The 17,500-nt window shown below is 42.1% G+C and overlaps 1 protein-coding gene across 18 annotated transcripts in view; it reads left to right on the top strand.

Annotated features, from left to right (window-relative positions):
• Window positions 1-17,500, top strand: part of LOC113809654 (uncharacterized) — a 258,298-nt gene that overhangs the window by 95,076 nt on the left and 145,722 nt on the right. For 10 of the 18 annotated variants that reach the window (XR_011398115.1, XR_011398114.1, XM_070113571.1 and 7 more), the window contains exon 2: window positions 15,598-15,638. The gene's annotated coding sequence lies outside the window, so the exon portion shown is untranslated. Of the gene's footprint in view, window positions 1-5,425; window positions 5,608-15,597; window positions 15,639-17,500 lie in introns of those variants that run through there. The other 8 variants (XM_070113574.1, XM_070113569.1, XM_070113573.1 and 5 more) reach the window with 6 other exon arrangements.

Here is a 17,500-nt window from a genome sequence, read left to right as displayed (position 1 = left end):
ATATATTTTTAGAAGGAAGAGTTTAAAGAAAATTGAGAAACTGGGAAGTGAGAGACACTGCAAAGGAACGGAGGAAAGGAGAAGAAATGATAAGAAAGGGTAAGAGGAAAAATAAGTGGTTGGGGAGAGGTGAGGAGAAATGAGAAGATCTAACGAAGGAAAGAGGGAGAGCGAAAGAGAAGATAAAACAAGTGAAAGAGGGAGTGAGAAAGAGAAGGAAAGAAAAATAAAATTAAGGGAAGGGGAAGTGAGAAATGAGAAATGAGAAGATAAAACAAGAAAGAGGGAGTGAGGAAGAGGAGGAAAGAGGGAGGGGCTTGTGGGGGGGGGAGGGGTACTCCTCTCCCGCTCCTCTGCTCCTACGCACACAGACAGGTTTTATGAAGGATTTCCGCTATTGTTCTTTTTCCCTTTTTATGTCGTATGTTTTTCTTTTTTTCTGTTTTTTTTTTTTGTATTTGCTTATCTCATTAGTTACAGTCAAAGCGCTGGAGAGGGTCTTTGTCCAGAGATTTAGTTTATTTTGTGATCTTATGATATGCGTCTCTCTCTTCTTTTTCTTCTCTCTCTCTCTCTCTGTCTGTCTGTCTATTTCTCTCTCTCTCTCTCTCTCTCTGTTTCTCTCTTCCTCTCGCTCTGTCTATCTATTTCTCTCTCTCTCTCTCTCACTCTTTCTCTCTCTCTCTTTCTTTCTTTCTTTCTTTCTTTCTTTCTTTCTTTCTCTCTCTCTCTCTCTCTCTCTCTCTCTCTCTCTCTCTCTCTCTCTCTCTCTCTCTCTCTCTCTCTCTCATTACATATATTTTATTTAGTTTCCTTCCTTGAACCTCTTATTGTTGTTAAGCCTTTTCTGCATTGCAGCTATTTACCCTTTTCTGTTTTTATTATTATCATCATTATTATTTTCATTTTGCGTTTTGTATTTCAAATTATTTCATGCTCTCGTGTAACTTCCTCTGTTGACTCGGATGAAATTTGTATTATGAATAGCAATATTTTTGTGTCTTCTGTATTCATCTTATTGGTTGATTTAGTTTTTTATTTTCATTTTCTTCCATACGTTTTCGGCTTGTTGTGAATTTGGAATATATATGATAATCTTATTTTTCTACAGAAGACAGATGCACACGAGAGTAGATTCAACTATGAAATTCACGTATATTCACGTATTATATATTCGTATATTCATATCGATACATATGTGTCTATCCATCTCGTCATATTTACCCGTGTCTGTATTTATCTATCCATCCATCCATATACCTACCTATGTATGTATGTATATCTCTCTATGTACTTATTTGTCTGTCTATTTGCATCTATCTACCCATCTCTCTCAATCTACCTACCTACCTACTTACTTACTTACTTACTTACTTACTTACTTACTTACTTACTTACCTCCCTCCCTCCCTTCCTCCCTCCCTCCCTCCCTCCCTCCCTCCCTCCCTCCCTCCCTCCCTCCCTCCCTCCCTCTCTTCCTCCCTCCCTCCCCCTCTCTCTCTCTCTCTCTCTCTCTCTCTCTCTCTCTCTCTCTCTCTCTCTCTCTCTCTCTCTCTCTCTCTCTCTCTCTCTCTCTCTCTCTCTACCTACCTACCTCCCTACCTACCTACCTACCTGCCAGCCACCCTCCCTCCTTACCTACCTACCTACCTACCTACCTTGATTAGCAAATACATGCTAGTTATCGCCCTCAGCTTTCCCAGCCTCACCCAACCAAGTTCCCAGAGCCAACAGAAGCTCAGCAGACGATAACTTGTGCGAGGAAAACTTAAGTGTGAGACAGATTTCTCTCCGTCTCTCGTCACTGCGGTTTCATACTTTTTTTTTGGGGGGGGGGTGTTAGGGGGATATAATAAGATTTGGATGTTTTTGAAGTGTAGGTAATTTTTTTTCTTCTAAAATTTGTTTTATTGTCAGTGTTGTTGCTTTTTTTTGTTTTCATTAACATTATTGTTGTGAGATATGTTGTTAGTTTTTCATGATACTATTTTCATTTATATTGTCATCAGTGTTTTGTTATTGTTAATGATAATATTATTACCGCTGTCATTATCATTATTACACATAATACTCGTCATGAAAGCTATCTCCCAACATGATCACATATCATTATTTTAATACCTTAACATTCTTTTATCATTTTCATACATAACTTTAAAAAAAAGGAAATGACAACATTCACCTAGCTCACCATGTGCTATAGCCTTCAGCCCCGACTTACTAAATTTTTTTTCCCACGTGTTTACTTGTAACAAACCGCACTCACGCCGCCATCACGTTCATTCACAAATCGTGTGTTCTCTCATTCATCCCGTAAGGAGGGCACGGGGAGAAAATTGTGAATGGAAATCTGTTTTCTTAAATCCGATGACTCTGTTATTGGTTCACGTCGGTGGGGGCGTAGGAACCCGAAAGAATGACTAGTGAATGTAGTAAGAATGAGCAATATAGTTAGTGAAATAAGGAACCAGTAAAAAACATAGGAACCCGAAATATATAACAGACAGATGTTTATATATGTTTAATGAAGCGGTGATCTAGGAAATGAAGTAAGCAGAGCAAAAAGAGAAAAATAAATGAAGAAGCAGAAGAGAAACGTCAGGGAAGCGGGATGATGACAATAAAAAAATAAAAAATAAATGTTTAGAAAGATGAGAAACTAAGGCGTACCAGAAAAAGTAAGAATAAAAAATAATGACGATTAATAGAGAGAAACGAATAAACATCAAACAGGAGAATAAACGGAAAGATAAGAACAACAAGAAAATCAAATATAGAAAAAAGAAGCCGAAAGAACAATCAAAGAAAGAAACAAACAAACAAGAAAGTTTTAAAATCCCCAGTCCCCCCCCCCAACAGCTTCCAGTCCCCAACACGCCCATTCATGGCGATCCTTGCAATATGTCATGTTGATCGGGCAGTTGCACACAAGGGCGTGTCTCCTTTGAGTCACTCGATGTCAGCGCCGAGGGGTCCTACTTGCTCCTTGGACCGTAGAAACGCGGAGAGCAGCCCCTCGCGTTGCGTCACAGGAGCCACTTGACAGGGGCTTCTGCGGGAGGAGGACGTCGACGGTGAAAGTGGTCCTAAAAAGGTGGTGGTGGTGGAGGACGAGGGTGATGTGGTGACGGTTTTTTTTTTGTGTGTGGTGCGTTTGTGTGTGTGTGTGTGTGTGTGTGTGTGTGTTTGTGTGTGTGCGCGTGTGCGTGTGCGTGTGTGTGTGTTTGTGTTTGTGTTTGTGTGTGTGTGTGTGTGTGTGTGGTGATTGGGGGTGAGGGATTGGGGACGAAGGGATATGTTAAAGGGGATTGTATGATTAAGGGTTATTTTAATGAGGAATTTGTAATTAAGGATTCTTCTAATGAGGACTGTGTAATCAAGGATTATTATAATGAGGATTGTGTGATTAAAAGGATTATTTCAATAGGGATTTTCTAATTAAGGATTATTTTTCATGTGGATTGTATAATTAAGGATTGTGATATAATTAAGAATTATTTTAATAGGGATTTTCTAATTAAGGACTATTTCAACAGGGATGGTATAATTAAGGATTATTTAAAGAGGGATGATCTAATTCACGATTATTTTAATGAGGATTGTCTGATTAATTCCGTAGGTTGATCAAGTGATGATGGTGATGAGTGTGATAAGAATGAGTGATGAAACTGTTGATGGTGAAACGTCAGGGATGGTGGTGATGAAAGAGGTAATGAAGAGATGATGCAGGACGGTGCGGTGTGGTGACTCGGGTGCATAGGCGTTGCTTGGATGTGGTGAATGGTGATGAGAGATGGACAGTATTTCAATAAGGATTTATTTATTCATTCCTTGTTTTATGAATTTGATTGCGACGTGTGTGGAGGGTGGTGTTGCTTACTTTTTTGTGGTGTGTTTGTAGGTGGTGATTCGTGATGAAGTAAAAGGTCTAGAGAATAGTCTAATTAATTGATAGATATGATGGTGGTGAGGGTAATAGGAGTGATGAAAGTGACATGAGATTAGATACGGATGAGGACACTGCGCAGGTTTGTGATGCACTTGACCGTGAAGATAATAGGAGGAAATATATGAAAATGATGACACAGTAACAGCAATAAAAGGGAACGAAAACTAGCGCTATCCGCCACACAAGGAGATAAGAGAGAAAAAGGGAAGAGGGAGAAAAAGAATGTAGAGATGAGGTAATAATTATGATAATGATAGGGATAATGATGCTGCAAAGTATGGTGCCGGGAACGATATTTATAACAGCGGTAATGATAATGATGGTGATAATAATAATGATAGTGATGATCATAACAATAATAATGACAATTATAATAATGATAATAATCACAATAACAATTATAACAATAATTTTTATAGTAATAATGATAAATGACAGTAATAACAGCAATGATAATGAATAAAATAACGACAGCCACACTGATAAAGACAAACACAAACTCTCCAATTGTTAGCACGAAGCCCACGAGCTAACATGGCGTCGTGAGATGATAAACTTGACCAATTGTGTTCTAAATTGAGTTCCACCGCTGGCCTGTGTCCCTCGCCTTCACACCGCTGCCGCCACACCTACGCAGATCAGAGCCTCGTTCGCTTCAATCATTTCGCGGTTCTTGAGTGATTCTGAGGAGAGAGAGAAGGAGGGGGAGAGAGAGAGAGAAGGAGGGGGGAGAGATAGAGAGAAGGAGAGGGGGAGAGAGAAGGAGAGGGAGAGAGAGAAGGAGAGGGAGAGATAGAGAAGGAGAGGGGGAGAGAGAGAGAGAAGGAGAGGGGGAGAGAGAGAGAGAGGAAGTCGGTATTGTGGTATTTCTTCTCGTCTTCGAAGTCGCGGTCACTCGCAGGTGAAGGAAGCCTGGTGGGGATGTAACTCTTTTTAAGACTACTTGTTGGTCTTTCTTTTAATCTAAATTTTTGTTAGTTCGTCTGCCTTTTATACGTGATTTCGTAAGTTTGTTTTCGTGTGCGTGTTTTTACGGACGTTTCTGCTTTGCCTGTTTTCGTGTATGATGATGGTGTTTGCTTGCCTTCTCCTGTCTGCTTGCCATCCTCCTTGTGCGTCTGCAGGACTTTCATGCATGATTCCTTCCGTGTGCTCCCTCCTCCCGGCTTATCTTCATACCTGTCAGCACGCATCCTTACAGATCAGCCTGCTTGCTTATATGCTTACGTGTCTGAATACATCGTTGTGTGTCTGGCAGCCTGCTGAACTGCATGCCTCCCTGCAGGTCGACCTTCCTGCTTATCTATAACCTTCCACTGCTTGTCTGATCAGCGAATGTAATCCTATAACCCCTTCTCCCTCCCTCCCTTCCCCTCCTTCCCTCTCCCCCTTCTCCCTCCCTCCCTTCCCCTCCTTCCCTGTCCCCCTTCTCCCCACCTCGAGGATCAGAACTGAGGCGAGGACGTGGGAGAAGGTTGTAGGATCTCGGTCTCCCGTTTATGAGAATCCTCCTTCTCGCGGCCTCGTCTCAGTCTTCTCCCCGGTGTCGGCTGGATCACACGCGCGCCCGCTTTTCTGTTCCTCTTCTGAGACGCTCCCGAGAGGTGTTGGGACGTCACGCGATGTGCATTACGTCAGCGTCCTTTAGATTCGAGAAGGTAGGATGGCGAAAATGTGGGAGAAAGATGTGGGTTTGTCTCTCTCTCTCTCTCTCTCTCTCTCCATCTATCTATCTATCCCCTACTCTATCTATTTTCACCTAAAATATATCTCTACCTGTCTCTCTCTCTCTCTCTCTCTCTCTCTCTCTCTCTCTCTCTCTCTCTCTCTCTCTCTCTCTCTCTCTCTCTCTCTCTCTCTCTCTCTCTCTCTCTTGAGTTTGCCAAAATACCAGCGGAAGAAGAATGCAGTTTGAAGTGCCTGTGATACTTCTCTTGCAACACTTTGCACCGAGCTCCAGGAGGAGTAAGCAAAAAGTGAATACCAATGCCTCGATCCCATACAAATTCTCGGAGAAGTGAAGAAGACATGAAATTGACGGGAAAAAATGGATATAGAAAAAAAAAATGGTGTTAGTGATACGATATTTGTTTGAGAAGAAGGAGGAGGAGGAAGAAGACGATGGAGAAGAAGAAGAAACACGGCGACAGAAGAAGAGGGAGAGAGGGTGAAGATTCAATTAAGGAACCGTCGTCACCCGACAATGATCTCATGTCAGAGGCGAGAAATGTGTTTGTTCAGCGCGATTGTGTTATGAGGAGATAATGCTGCGTCTCGGGAGGGCAGAGGGAGAAGGAGACGAGAGAAGAATGTATGAGGTGGAGATAATGGGTTCTCAGAAACAGAAGGTAAAAGGGATAGAAGGAGAGAGAGAGCGAAAAGGTAGATAGAAAAATTGGGAAAGAAAGGTGGAACTTGGGAGTGTGAAGGAAAATGGTATAGAATGAGAAAGAGAAAGAGGGATAAAAGGGATAGAAGGAGAGAGAGAGAGAGCGAAAAGGTAGATAGTAAAATAGGGAAGAGGGTGGAACTTGGGAGTGTGAAGGAAAATGGTGTAGAATGAGAAAGAGAAAGAGAGATAAAAAGGATAGAAGGAGAGAGAGAGAGCGAAAAGGTAGATAGAAAAATGAGGAAGAAGGTGGAACATGGGAGTGTGAAGGAAAATGGTGTAGAATGAGAAAGAGAAAGAGAGAGGAAATAATAGAGGGAAGGGAGAAAAACTACTTACATGGAACTTATTTTATGGTCCTGTTCGTGTCTCTGTGTATGTGCGTGTGTGTCCTCATGCACGCAGGTTCTGAGCCTGTTTATGTATGCGCTTGTGCAAGCTTTTTTTTTCCTCTTGGAATTCTTTCTTGCGGCATTTCAGGTGTGTGTGTGTGTGTGTGTGTGTGTGTGTGTGTGTGTGTGTGTGTGTGTGTGTGTGTGTGTGTGTGTGTGTGTGTGTGTGTGTGTGTGTGTTTGTATGTGTGTGTGTGTGTGTGTGTGTGTGTGTGTGTGTGTGTGTGTGTGTTTGTGTTTGCGTGTGTGTGTGTGTGCGGGTATAGGTGTAAATGTGTGTGTATAGGTGTTTGGGTGTATACGTATGTGTGTAAGTGTGTGTTTGTGTGTGTATGTAAGTGTAAGTGTGTTTGTGTGCATATGTAGTTATAAGTGTGTTTGTGTGTGTATGTAGGTGTAAGTGTGTTTGTGAGTGTATGTAGGTGTGTGTTTGTGTGTGTATGTAGGTGTAAGTGTGTCTGTATGTGTATGTAGGTGTAAGTGTGTTTGTGTGCATATGTAGTTGTAAGTGTGTTTGTGTGTGTATGTAGGTGTATGTGTGTTTGTGAGTGTATGTAGGTGTGTGTTTGTGTGTGTATGTAGGTGTAAGTGTGTCTGTATGTGTATGTACGTGTAAGTGTGTTTGTGTGCATATGTAGTTGTAAGTGTGTTTGTGTGTGTATGTAGGTGTAAGTGTGTTTGTGAGTGTATGTAGGTGTGTGTTTGTGTGTATATGTAGGTGTAAGTGTGTCTGTATGTGTATGTAGGTGTAAGTGTGTTTGTGTGTGTATGTAGGTGTAAGTGTGTTTGTGTGTGTATGTATGTGTGTGCACGTGTGTGTGTGTGCGTTGGCGATGCATTAAACGTGAATTAGATTTAAATTAGAGCAAGGGATATTTGATATTTATGCTTCCAGAAGATTAATAGCGCGAGCGAAGACAGTGTGGTGAAGGTTGCCCTCTATTTTTTTTTAAATCGTTTGGGGATCCAGTTTATTGTGTTATAATTCATGGTGCATCTACCGACACTGTACCTAATCTACCTAATCTACCACCTCGAAGATAAAAATAGAAAGGAATATTTTTTTTACCTGTACCGTCGTCGTTTTTTTTAAGGTTACGGTCCTTAATCATGGTTTCTGTGTGTTTGGAAGTACAAGTTAGCGATGATAGCTTGGAGGGGGGGAAGGGGGGTGGGCGGGGGAGCGGTAAAGGGGGGCTGTACTGTGGTTTGGCCACGAGACATGATAGTGTGGCGACTCTAGATGTGGAGGACGAAGAAGAAGAAGGAAGAGGAGGAGGAGGAGGAGGAGAAAAAAAGGGAGAAGGATGGAGATGGTGAGGTGGAGGAGGAGGGAAAGAAAAGTAAGAAAGCTGAAATGGAGAGAGAAAAGGATGATGATGATGATGATGATGAGGAAGGTAAGGAAGAAAAGGGGGGAGGAGGAGGGGGAGGGGAGAGTGGAAATCCCCCCCCTCCCCCTTCCCCCTCCCTTGACCCCTTGACCCTGCCAGCCCTCACGTCTCACCGCAACCCGGCTACCTGCACCAAGGCCACCTTCCTGCTTGCCCTAAACTGCCCTTGTCATTGAGCCCTTACCCCGCCGCGTTCGGTTCGCACTTCCAAGCACGAGGCGCCTTCCAGGAGACCGTCTCGGAATAGGCCTATCACATAGGTCGGAGGGTGTGATGTACTGATTTTTTAACGATTTTTTATACCTTATGTGTCATTCATCCTATTTTATTTGAGAGAGAGAGAGAACGAAGAAGAAAGAAAGAGAGGGAGAGAGAGAGAACGAGGAAGAAAGAAAGAGAGAGGGAAAAAAGATATAGAGAGAGAGAACGAGACAGAAAGAAAGGAAGAAAGAGAGAGAGAGAGAGAGAGTCGTTACGAAAATCGTTATAAAAAAAATAACAGACTAACTCAAATCAAACACTACGGATAAAGGTTGAAAAATAATAATTCGCGCATCTCAACAGCAATCATTATTCGCGTTGAAATTTGCAGTAATGTTCCAAGGCGATGGATCTGAGCCGCTGAGCTTTTATGGCATCCGCAAGGTTAAATGCAGCAGCCGAGACATTCTAAATATCTTACATTAACATAACCTGTATTGAGAAGTAAGTTATTGCAGAGGGAGACTTGATAACATGCAGAAGGAGGTAAAGAGTTATCGTTATGGAAAAATTATGTGAGATTAATTTTTCATTTTATTTCGTCTATCATCGTGATCATTGTTATTATCGTCCTCTCTGCTTTATTATCATTCATTTTATAGACGAATATGCATTTTAAAGAATACTTTATATAAATGAATTCATAGATAAATCCCCCAGAAAATGGAGAGGTTGTTTTTCTTAACTGAAGAGTTCTTGTGACATGAATGCAGATATCTGAGCAACTCCGAGATCTTGAGATTATAATTTTAGAAGGATACCGTAGAAGCGGGGCGTGTGACGTCACAGGCCACCTGATCACGTCACTTAAAAGGCTCATCATCTTTACGTAAACAAATGAAGGGTTGAGGTGTGTGTGTGTGCGTTTCTTTGTTTGTTTGTGATTGTGTGCGTGTGTGTGTGTGTGCGTGTGTATGTGTATGTGTGCGTGTGCGTGTGTATGTGTGCATGTGAGTGTGTGTTTGTTTATTTTCTTTAAGAAATGAGCCGAATATTTTTAATATTTGTTTATCTCAATGATGATCTACATTGTGCACGGCTTAGGAATGCTTATATAAGAAGGAATGTTTGTGTTACTCGTGACCACACCTAAGGTCGAATCCAGCGGTAATAATGGGCCACGACGCCTTCTTGGCTGCTGTCTCACGCCCACACACAAATAGAATAAAATAAAAGAAAAAACAGCCTGTCATAGCTCCAGGTAGAACTCGCAGTTTCTCGCAAATTTCGAGGATTTACGAGAACGGCAACACCCAGTCGGCCGCGCTCTGCTGCCCGAATGGCGAACACTTAATCACGGATCAGATCGTATTAAGATGGTTTTATTATCGATTGGGCGATTGATCCGATCTAGATCTTTAATTCTCCAATTCCTATCACTTATTTCGAATCAAAACATGAATATGATAATCGAAATTCAAGAGCGTGTAATAGTGAAGACTTTCTCGACCTTTCGGCATACGGGACCAAGGCGGGGTCGAGACGATCTCGATCAGTAAGGGCGATATTTCGTTTCTGTCGCGCCTGCTAATCGTCCTTATGGCAGCGACGCGATCCCTAAACCGCTCCGATTCAATTTTTCCCATAAGGCTCAAGTTGACATTACCTGACAACGGGACGACAGACCATTATGCAGGCGGAGGGATGTGACGTTCTTGACTAGAGCCGATACTTAGCTCGTCATTACGGCCATGCTTACGTCATCGGCGAGGTTAGGCCGAATTACTACGTGTCGGCGCAAGGTTAGGTCGTCGCCTCGCTCATTTCTGCTCTTGGGGCATTTTTCCTGCAGCCGATGCCCACCCTCTATATTATTGTTGCTATTATTCTCATTAACTATTACTATTATTTTTTTTTAATTAGCGTTATTGTAGTTACTATGTTGTTGTTTTCTTTACTTGTTCTCACATTTATATTGCCGGTTTGTTTCCTCTCCCCTTTGGACACTTTCCATCTGGATGTGTCTTTATTTATTCATATTAGTCTTTAAAATATTTAACCTTTATTCGCCATTAGGAAATATTAGCTCTACATATTTTTTTTCTTCTGTTTTTTTATTAATTTCCATATCTTAATTAATCATTTACAATGAATCCCCGAATGCAAGATCTCTGTTATTCTCCTAATAATTTCGTTATCATAGTTATCATTCCCATGCCTCCTCCTAATTCATTCTCGTTTCTCTGCAATTACTTTTGACTCGGATAATGGTTAAGGATAATTTCCAACGAGAACGAGGACGAAGAGAGATAAATCCGCGTCTTATTATCCTAAAGATGCAATTTACCGTCAATCACTCAACACTCTTCCCTCTTTTTCTTAACGGATATTAGCATACGATAAATCTTTTCACATTTACCTTGATTACAAGCCCTTCTAAGTGGGTTGTGACCTCACTGTAGGTAAGGATGGAGCTTATGGTGTAGATCGTAATGGATATTATGGAGATATGCTGTTACTGATGGTGGTGATGACGTCATCATGAGGACTGGTGTAATGATAAAAGAAGAGCAAGCAGATAACTATTAGGGTTTTAGTATTGGCTGCGGGGATACATTTTATGGCTATAAAGACGCCATACGAGATATCTACTCATAGAAAATTATCGTTTATTTATCCATGCAATCTTTCACACCTATTCAAGAAAATCGGCATTGAAATAACCAGATGATATTTCTCCCTTTCGATGATTTTTAAAAAGAGCCGCCTTTTGTATAAGATTCAAAACTCGGGGCCGTTACGACCGTTACGACCTCGTCCGCCGAGTCGAAGTTATCGCCGAAGGAGGTTTTTATACGACGTCTTACCATTAGCGGGTTGTTCCTGCAGAGGCGAGAGTCGACGGGCGTGACCATAACACTTGATTTCCCTCCTCGGGACGCCCACGATCCGCCCGTTAACCTTTTCTTTATGGGCTTTGGATTGGGGTCTTGTGGGCAGGCGTGGCACAGGTGCTGGAAAGTGTGAAACAGGTGTTATTAGGATGGGTAATAAGGACGGTATTTTGAGGTATGTGGGTATTGTGTCAGGTGTTGGAGTGTTGCATTAGGGTATATATACGGGTGTTTAGGGTATTCTGTTCTGGGTATTGCCACGGATGTTGGAGAGGGTTTGGTATGTGCCCGTGGTATTATGGTACAGGGCATTTGGGTATTTTACTTGAAGTTAATAGTGGGGGAGCGGGGGTATGTTCGGGTTACTAAAGCAGATGTTGAGGGTACGTGGGTACTGGGTCATCTCGAAGGGAAGGGCGGGGCATATCCAAGTACTGTTTTCGATGGCTCAATGATGCTTGGGTTCTGTAGTTCTCAAGGAAAATGTTTGGATGTTGTAGGTATTGTATATGCTGACAGGTGTTCGGGGTTATATGTGTTGATGGTATGTTGTGAAGATAGATTGTTTCAAGACAAAATGTTATGTAAACAATTACTGAGGTTCTGACAGAGTGAAAGCAAAAACCCATATTAGACGCTAGGTTAAATGAGGAGGTCTGTTATTTGTTTGGATAATGAAGATGTTAATGATGATTGCTAATATAGCTTTTGGGTCATTCATCAGTACTTGATGAGCCTGTGGGAGGGGCGCGGAGCTTAAGGTGAAGGGGGGGGGGGTAGTGGGAAAGTTTGAAAATATTATCGATATTTTTGATGTTGCTATTGTTTGTATGATTGTAAAAATGGTGACCGTTTCTTTGCTGAGAATTTGTTGTTTTAGGTTTTATTTTATAAAAAGAAAACGGGAGGGTTGTTAAGGTCATTACACCTCCCTCTCCCCCCCCCCCTCCCCTTCTTCCATTCACTCCTTCGGTCCCGTCAGCTCACCTTCTGACCTGGCTGTGACCCCGCCCAGTCACCTGCTGACACTCCTGACAAACCTGGTAGTCGGTCCCCTGACTTTAGGGGCCTTCTTCCTGTACGACCAACACCCACGCCCCCAGAATACGACCCCACCCCACTCCTACCCACGCCTATTTTAATACGACCCACCGCCCATCCATTCCCCACTCACGCCGACCTCCATAAGAACCCACCGCGCACCCATTCCCCAATCATGGTCCTTCTATCACGATCCCTCGCCCACCCACCCCCTTCCAATACGATCCCACCACCCACCCCATACCCACCCACGCCCCTTCCTATACGATCCCGCCTCCACCCCCCCCCCCGCCCCCTTCCCAACGGTCCCACCCCCCACACATTCTCCCCCCACGCCCGCTTCCAAAACGACCCCACCTCCACCCCTTCCTATACGACCCACCTCCACCCCCCACCCACGCCCCTTCCAATACGAACCCACCTCCAACCCCCACCCACGCCCCTTCCAATACGAACCCACCTCCACCCCCCACCCACGCCCCTTCCAATACGAACGCACCTCCACCCCCCACCCACGCCCCTTCCTATACGACCCACCGCCCACTTCCCGCTCTCTCTATCCATCGACTGAGAGGATGAGAAATGGCGTCTTGAGGATTGTTTACTTCACCCGGTGGTTTTGACATTCACGTCGCGGTTGTGGGTGACAGGTGAGCTTGTTTGACTGTGCGTTTGTTGTGTGTGTGTGTACGTGTGCGTGTGTTGTGGGTGTGTAATTTGATTTATGTATGTGTGTCATTGCGTGTGTGTGTTTGATTATGTGTTTGTGTATGCGTGTGTGTGTGTGCGTGGGTGTGTCTGTGTCATATCGCCTTTGAACTGAAGTGTGCCTTTTACCTTGCTATTATTCAATCACGTCTGTACTAGTAAGAGGCCAATCAGATGAGATTTAAAAGGTCACAGACCTTATACAGGTAAGAGCGGCCGTGAGTTGCTCGCATACATTAGATACATGAAAGAGAAATTGTAATGGCCCGAATACATATATGTGTGAATAAAACAACAATAAGATATATGGACACACACGCACACACATACACACATATGGACACACATACACGCACGCATGCTATTACACGCGCGCGCGCACACACACACACATATATATATATATATATATATATATATATATATATATATATATATATATATATATATATATATATACATATACATGTGTGTGTGTGATCTACATTAGCTTCGCTTCTCCGTAGAAGCTGATAACTTCTCAAGACACGAGGCGTTTGTTGAAGAGAGAATGGGTCTCTCTCTCCCATTCTCCTTCCCCGAACAAGCATTTCCTGTCATGCTCGAACAGCTGTCAATAAGCAGCTGCATCTGAGAGAGCCTTAAAAACAAGACGGGAATGCTAGCCAGATTTAGAGAACCTTATATAAGCAGTGATTTCCAAAATGGTATTTACTCTTCGATATAATCGACCTTAATGCCCTTTGCAGTAACCTCAATTTATCACTTGAACGCCATCCTTCCCGCCCGCGTTGCATCTGGTGGGAAATACTTGACATCCAGAACGAGCAGTAACCAGCGTGAAAATAACAATTTACTTTCTTTTCTTGTACTTAAAAGGCTAAAAGCATTGCGCCTCGAAGTAGCGTAAACCCCGGTGAAGAGAGGGGCATCTGTGAGGTGAAGAGGGAGGTATCTGATGGGTGTTTTACAAAGGAAATAAAATGGTATCCTGTGATGAATGTTCGACAGTGTTCAAGGGGGGAATGCGCCAGATTTCGTAGGACTCTTTGCAAGGAGGGATGCAAGTGTAGGGAAGAGGGAGGAAGAGGAGGTGAAAGGGAGAGGGGCAGGAGGAAGAGGGGAAAGGGAGAAGGGCAGGAGGAAGAGGGGAAAGGGAGAGGGGCAGGATGAAGAGGAGGGGGTAGAGGGAGGAGAAAGAGGAAGAGAAAGAAGAGGGAAGGGAAAAGGAGGAGGATGGGGAAGAGTAAGAGGAGGAAGAAGAGAAAGAGAAGAGAGGAGGAAGGGAGAAAGGAGAGAGGGAAGAGACAGGGGGGGGGGGGTATAGAAGGCGTTGTTATCGACGGCATGAACCGTGAGGGGGCACCCACGTTCCTGTAAGGTCGAACTGTCTGTTACATAGTAATGAGCTCATCACCCTTATAAAGGTAAGAAATGACCCTTAGGCTCTCAACCTTGGTCTCGACGTATCTTGTTATTGGCCCGAGTTATTCCGGTACGTCAGAAAATCACTTGAGACGTAAGTTATTACCTGCTCGCGGTGGTAATTTTGCGCCGGAACGTTATGGCGAGTTTGGCGTGCAGATTGGCGGCTGAATAATGAGCGATGGGAAAATTTATTAGATTGTTTATACACTTTGGATATTGTCTCCATTCATACAGAGTAAACTTTATATTATTTAAACTATGTATGTATATATATATATATATATATATATATATATATATATATATATATATATATATTCACACACACACACACACACACACACACACACACACACACACACACACACACACACACACACACATACACACACACACACACACACACACACACACACGCACGCACGCACGCACGCGCACATACACACACACACACATACGCACACTCAAACACACGCGCGCGCACCAACACACACACACACACACACACACACACACACACACACACACACACACACACACACACACACACACACACACACACACACACACGCACACACGCACACTCAAACACACGCGCGCGCGCAATATGTATATGTATATACATACATATATATATATATATATATATATATATATATACATACATACATACATATATATATATAAACAGTATTCTTGATGGATTTTGATTATACTCTTAAATTATGAAGCGTGATTTGAGAAATGATCTCTTTCTCATTACCAGACGCCCACCCACCTCCAGAGCCGCCTATAATCACCCATCCATTTAAGTTTACCAATCCCGTTTCCTAATTAACATGTAAGTGAAGGTGAGTTAATGTCACTCAGAGATACGAATGTTCCACCAATCCTGAACAAGGTCTTCTTGGCACGAGTTCCAATGGTCTATATTCTCGACTAGTTTTTCCCTCAAGAAGAAGGAAAAGAAAGAAAGAAAGAAAAAAAACTCACTGCGATATCACCGAAATGCTTCAGTTATTTTCACATTATTTGACATCTTAATTTATTATTGGTTTCCAAAATTGGGGTTGGCGTTGATTTTGTTAATGTTAATATGAAAAGGATTAGTGGTGGTTTATGATTTTATCGTTATATATTAATACTTATTTTGTGCTAATGATGTTATGTTTTTTTCTAATTTATCTTTTCTTTTACTTTCAGCAGTAACGGAGGAGAAGAGAAGAGCGTTGACAAGCACAGGTAAAGTGACACGTATGGTATACTAGCATAAAGATCATATTTCCTTTCAACCATCTGTTATTAGTGGTTTTATATCTTATCAGTTTAGAAATCTGAGTATTTAATATTCTTCAAATCTAAGATATAATTTATTGCAAAAATGAAATTGAGGAAGAATTGCAGTGAAGAATGGAAACGAATAGTAAATGATTATTTTTCCATTATATATGAGCGATTCACATGCGGGTATGACATTACTGTCATATATATTTTACGTACTATATTCTGTATTCATATTTTTTCTCTCTATGTGACATCTAAATATATTACACTACAAACAACAGAGTTTCTGCCATTGATGATTATAATAAAATCAAAACAAAATGTTAACATAAGATATAAACATTTTGCTTGTTGTATGATAGACAATACGGTTGTGAAACATAAAATATACAATAGTTTCCCATATTCCCGTTTTCTATAAACACGAAAAAAAGCGTCTTTTTGCCGCCCGTTTTGCAAGGCGGTCAAATCACTTGCTCAGTAATTAACGCTTAATTTCGCGCTTAATGGAGTCATTTCATCTAAGTTCCCTCCGGCCCATATAAAGCCCATCTTGAACCTCACTTACGAGCTAATGGAAAGCTAATGAGGAGGGCGTGGTTAGTCGATCAAAATCGGAGTCAGAAGGGGCGTTCCTTAGGGTGCACTCAGCGATCGTGCGCGCCGCTGATTGGTGGGTTGCAGCCCCTTTAAAAAACAATAAAGGGCTGTGATTGGTGCTTATGAGGACACTTAAGGGGCGCTCGTGTTGCTTGGATGGTCATTGAAGCGGGATTAACGAATGGAGTTTTAAAAGTAGGGGGAGAAATTATGTTTTTGAGCTAAAATAAAGTGAATGTCTTTGGGGTGTTTTCTCAATAAGTATGTTTTTTTTCTTTTATCCCGCCCCCTTTTCTTGTAGGATAAACATGTATTCAAAACCTACCTGCATTGTTTATCTATATATCCATTTATCTGTCTGTGTATCTTATTATTTTTATTTTCATTTTTGGATTTATTTGTTTATTTGTATATTTATTTACATAATCATTCTTTATGTTCTTACTAATTAAGTCATTTATTTATATAATTATTCATTTATCTACTTACTCATTAATTTATCCATTTATTTACTTATCAATCTATTCATTCGTTTACTTATAATTTATATTAGTCCTCTAAATTCCTATACTCACGACTGGACACACTTCACACTCTCCCTTTATACCATACACTGTCACATCGCAAGGATTAACATCAGTGTAACATCACAGTATCATGCTTGGGGCCATAAGGGGCAAAGTCGCTTGTTAACAGTCATCAGCTTCACCCGCCAGCCATTGAGCAGTCATCCATCAACCCATTAGGCTTAGGTACTCCTCGCCAACCCCTTCGATAGACAGGGAGATAGACAGGGAGAGGATGAGACTCTGACGAACGGATATGTGATCTGTGAGATAGACGGATAGATAACGAGGTATAAGGACAGGTAGGTAGATAGATGCAAAGATAGATAGACAACCACACGCACGCACAGACAACCAGACACAAATACAGACAGACAACCAGGCACAAAGACAGGCAGACAAATAACCGCACACAAAGACAGGCATACAGACAGACACATACACAAAGACAAACAGACAGACAACTGCGCCGTAAAATACGAGGTGGAGACTTGTCCATTATATTCCACCTGCAAGCTCTTAAGGGTCAAGTTCTTATATGGTTATCCTAGAGATGTAGACCCTCTGGCTGGTGAGAAATGTGTTTGCGCTTAAGAGCTCAGTTACTGAACCTGTATAGTTTTGCATTAATTCGAATTATTAAATGAAAATAAA

This window comes from Penaeus vannamei, chromosome 34 (genome assembly GCF_042767895.1).
Source record: "Penaeus vannamei isolate JL-2024 chromosome 34, ASM4276789v1, whole genome shotgun sequence".
NCBI lineage: Eukaryota > Metazoa > Arthropoda > Malacostraca > Decapoda > Penaeidae > Penaeus > Penaeus vannamei.
The sequence above is the reverse complement of the archived record's forward strand: the minus strand, read 5'-3'. Positions and strand labels throughout refer to the sequence as shown.